This window comes from Nannospalax galili, unplaced genomic scaffold, assembly GCF_000622305.1.
Source record: "Nannospalax galili isolate Female #2095 unplaced genomic scaffold, S.galili_v1.0 scaffold10, whole genome shotgun sequence".
NCBI lineage: Eukaryota > Metazoa > Chordata > Mammalia > Rodentia > Spalacidae > Nannospalax > Nannospalax galili.
Genome location: NW_008331140.1, coordinates 6,541,875 through 6,547,337, shown reverse-complemented (window position 1 = coordinate 6,547,337; position 5,463 = coordinate 6,541,875).

Here is a 5,463-nt window from a genome sequence, read left to right as displayed (position 1 = left end):
CTGCTACCATTTTTAAAAGAATATATTATTAATGCACTTCAGCACCACAATGAATTAAATTGGCTTTTGTGTACTAGCCTTAGAATCTAGGTACCCTTTATGCCATTAGTCTTGAGAAGGATGCACTGCAAATTTAAAAACTGTCAAATTAAGACTGCTTCAGAAAAGTATCATTCTGGGTTGATACAAATATAAGAAGTGCAAGAATGAATGACAAACATAATTAAGATGTACATCTTATGGGCCTATCAAAAAATACAATCAGAAAATTTGAAATTTTCTTCCTTTAAGTGATTGTAGAACATTCACACAAACACTTTCTGAAAAAGATGTTAATAACATAGGAAACAATTTAAAGACTTAGCAAACGGGATTGTATGAAATTTAAAAACTTCTGCAAGGCCAAAAAAATAATCACCAAAGCAAAGTGACAGCCCCCAAAATCAGAGAACACTACATTACAGATCAAACAGACTTAATGAGGATTTATAGTACGTTTTCCAAGTGCAGAATATATAATGTTCATCAGCACAGGGAACTTTCTCTAAAATACACAAAGCATTAGATCACAAAGTAATTCTTGACAAAATCAGCTACTGAAATCATATTCTATGACTTTTCTGATTACAGGGTAAAGAAACTAGATATCAACATCAAGAGAAATGTAGTAAATTACAGTTACATAAAAGTTGAATGCCCCCTGAATCTATTTAAATATGCTTACGAAGTACTTGAAATGCATATATTGTTGTGTAAGTCTGGAGTGGTACAGCAATTGTTAACCTATTTTCTTATAATCTTTACAGTATATCATGAGAATAAGTAAAAGAAGAGCTTGGGATTTTCTTCCCTACTTCCTGACCCTCGTTTGGTTGTGATTAACTTTCTGAGTTTTTGTTGACAACTTTCTGTGGTATTTTGTATGTATTTAAAGATCTGCACTTTTCATGCGTTAGCACACTGAGAACATGTAACAATTTAAGAGGTGGAAGCAATGTTCAATAGTATATATGTAATGTAATAGCATATAAGGACTGTATGGTGACGCTACCAAATAGAGAAGGAAAAAGGCCTCTGGATAATCATTCAGAGTCATGTGAAAATGACAAAATCATTGCCGAGACCTGTGATATCTTGACCTCCTTAAAATCATCAAAGTTTTAAAATAATTAAGTATAACTAATAAAAATTAAGCCTCATCATAAAGATACTAACACTACAAAAGCTATTAGAAACATATTCAAAATATTGTTTCTTAGTATAAAAACCTAATAATGTACCTTTGAAATAGCACGTCAAAGTTTAATCTCAAGGAAAATACAAAACAAACACTGAGGGGAAATTGTAGGAAAGGGAAATAAAATTATCAAATGAATAGAGAAATATTTTTTCTGCCTAAAAACAATAGAGTGGGAGGAAATTGCACAAATTTTATGACTTGATAGTTTACATAAACATAATGTATTGACATATTGATTCGCCACAGATTTAATGTGTTGAAGGAATCATTAGTTGGTCTCATGTTCCCCTGTTCTTGTCTAAGTCTCCTTCGGGGACACTGGAACATACAGCAAGCACTTAAAAAAGGCTCTAAAAAAACCCACTACAGTAATGAGAAAAAAAAAGAAACAAGACTTGTAAAGTACGTCTTGAGTAGCAGATTGACAGACATTGCCCGATTTTCATATATGCAACTGCCTTCTTAGATTAGTAGAATATATTATAGTGTATATGAACTTCATTGGGAGAAATTCCAGGGAATCTGAGACTATCTTCTGCCACTAGGGGCTTGTCACAGCATGGGTGCATTTACACACATGCAGGCAAAACACTCATATACATAAAATAAAAATAATAAATTAAATATTTAACAAAAAGGGAAAATGTAGTACTATTTTTTTCTGGCTAAGAATAAAGACTCTGTCTCCCAATCTCTGTGAGATGAAAGAATCCTAACTTTGTTAACTTCCAGCAAGCGGGAATATCTGGTCTAATCATACTGCATTAACTCTTGCAACACTATTAACTCTTCACAGCTGTTCACATTCCTGATTCAACTCAGCCCCTATGCATATGCATCCCTATTTCCTAATTTTCCTTTAGAAATAAAGTCATTCCTGTACCAATGAAAGTTTAGTTCAGTTAGCACTGGATTCTTTTTCCTACTGCAATATTTATTACTGATGAAAACCTGTTTTTAGCTTTCACTAGTGTTCAACTTTATTTGATATTGCATAGATGCCATAGTGTTCAGGTTTTTATCATTTATCTTATTAAAAATGTAATTTTCATATCACTAACACATCATAAAACTTAGTTTCATCTTCTCACAGAAAAATATGAATATGCTTTACAGTAACTACATAATATCAGATTTTCATTATCATCTCATTTATAATGTTTATATAACGTTTGCTTCAGGAAATTTGAGGTATATGTTTGTTTGATATTCCCCTCCTTCCTCTATTAAGCAAAGAAGCAAGAAAGATAACAACTTATAAATGCTCTTTAATCCTTTGGTAAACATCTATTATTAAAATTTTGTTTGTTATTATAAGCAAAGCTTTGATAACACTTCTGTAAGGAAGTCTATTTAGTTGGATGTGGTGACTCATGTTGTAATATTAACACTTCTGAGGCATAAGCAAGAGGATTACTATGAGTTTAATGCTAGCCTGTGCTACATAGTAAGTTCCATGGCAGCCTGGCCTACAGTGTGAAATCCTGTCTCTAAAAAAATTGTCTACATATTTTCATAATTATGTTCTTAGAATAAATTTAGAGAAGTGGGTCAAAGGGTATTTTTTACTTTAAAATATTTTCTCTGTTCCTTAGAATTGAGCCAAGGTGTACACCTATATAAATGTAGGCATGGGCATGCCTCATCATAGCTTCACTAAGGAAAAGAATTACAGATTTTCATTTTTGAGAATAAAACGATTGATTAACATAGACAGTGTTCTATCAAGCAAAAGTATCACTGATAATTTCTGTCTGTTAAATGTGTTTTATATAAGGCATCTCTTTTTCAGGTGCTTTTATAGTCTTGAGGGAGAAAGCAGATTAATAAAATGTGAGCATGCCCAGATGTGTAGAGAAAAAATATGAACAGTAATGTATGCTCATTATACATGTTTGCTAGGATAAAATAAAAGTTGAGTGTGAAGGTTATTGAAGAGAAAGCCTCTTGCATAAGTACGAGTCATTATTTTTATCATCTTTACCTAAGTCGCCACAAGGAACATGCCATTGAATTAAATACTTCATGAATTTTACTTAATGAGAAAGTGAATAAATGATTACATATTAATTTTTTCTTCATCATGGCACTTGCTGTTTCTAGGTTCTGCTGAAAGAATTCAGTTTTAAAGACAGTATTTATCTAGCCTTCCCTTTTTTCTTTCTGTCTTATCTCTATCACGGTTTTATTAGCTTCTAAAAATCACTGCAAAGGCAATTATTTTGAAAGAGGTCAAAGGCTTATTTGATTCATTTCAGTACCGACACACAGATTTAAGGTACAAATGTAATCAAATGTTGTGCTTAGTCACAAAGAGCTTGAAATAAATCCATTCTGAAAAATAAAACTCAACCTCACAGATGAGTGAAAGATGTTTTATTTTTAATTAGTGTTTCTGTTTGGTTTGAAAAATGAAGCTGACTGGAAATGATTTTGGAATAATCTTTTCTTACAGTGCCATGGGTGAATAGAAAGAAGATGGCCCACAAGGATTTTGAAAATCATATACTAGGAGATTATTTTTTACTCAGATAATATTGAAGTAAATATCACAAGGCATTGCCCCATTTTCCTAAAGTTTGTAAGAGACACACTGGTCTTCAGTGTTCTGACACCTCCTAAAGCATAGCACATCTAGTTCAAGAAACTAGCATACTCTCTTATTAACCAAAATATTCACAACAGATACCTTGCATACATAATAGCAAATGTATCTTTTAGTAAGCAACTAGCAGGACCATGAAGCTTCAGAAATGCTTTGTGAAAACTGACCAAATAATTTGTTACAAATTTGTTTTTGTGCAGTATGTTCTAATAAATTAAGGGAAACTTCCAGACAAAACTTTAGCAATTAGATGGTGATGGGTTACGCCCAAGCATGTTCCCAGCCATGTCTTATTTCTTTTTCTAAGTTCTTGCAAACAAACACACGTCAGGCATTTATCTCACATAGATATAACCATCATCATGTATTTTATGAAAAGCCATGCCAAGTCTCTCTTTTTAAACATTATCAGATCTCAGAACTCAGCAAAGTCTTGTGAAAGTAGAGCATTAGAAGGGAGTATACAAAGCTGAGCTGAATTTAAGTAGTACAGTCATCTCTCAAATATTCATGTTTATGGAAGAAACAAGTGTGCAGAGTGCCAAGAAGTAGACAATGTTTTTTTTATTAGATTGGGTAACACAGAACGTGACATTTTCAAAAATTGGTGAGTAGGGTCAAGTTCAGCTCATTAGATTGGGGCTCTGCATTCAAAATTGGATAGTGTTGGGGATTGAAATCAGGGAAGACTGCTAATATGTGAAGTTGTGCACATGTGTCTATGTGTCATATTAAAAGCACTGAGACATTATGATTTGAGCTTTCACTCATGATAGGCTAGGATTATGAAATAAAAGTGGCCACTGTCAAGCTTTGAGATGACTTTCTTATCAGACATATTTGCATGTTCCTAACATTAGTTCTTACAGATTCCATCACATTCCTCTTTCACAGGAAGTCTTTTTCAAGTGAGTTGAGTGCAAGGTAAATGAGATCTTGTGAAGACAAAGCATGACATTCCCTGCTTCAAAATTTGAAGAGCAAGCGAACAAAAGAAATGCAGATATTGCTACTGTAGAAAATGCACAACTAAGAGGTTGGTTTTCTCTCAGTTGTCTTAACATTTTACATCCATTGTTCTTGAATCCATTATTTGAGTCCATTATTTGAGTTTTATAATATACAACACTTTAATTACATATTTTTTAGGAATTCCCCCAACTAATGTAAATTCTAAGTTTACTCTCCATATTCAGTTATAGGATAATTATCTCTAATGTATCTCCCCTTTTCCTCTAAGTTGCTCTTCATACCTCTTATTGACATTACTTCATACATTTTATTGGCATGTTTTAAAATTTGCTTCCCTTTACTCGCCAATGTTTTTGTCTACTAGAACATAGATTATTTTAATTTATAGTCATAAAGAATACTTAATGTGCTTAGGTGGACTTAGTTTTTTGTTACTTTCAGTGCAAAAAATGAGATGTGGGGATGGACAGATATCACAGTGGTTGAGCTCTTCTCTTGCAGAGGGCCAGAGTTTGGTTCCCACCACCCATAATGGGTGGCTCACAACTGCTGTAACTCCAGCTCTGGAGGATCTGATACCCTCTTCTGGCCTCCACAGGCACCTGCTCACGTGTAATGCATTCACACAGTCGCATATATATATATA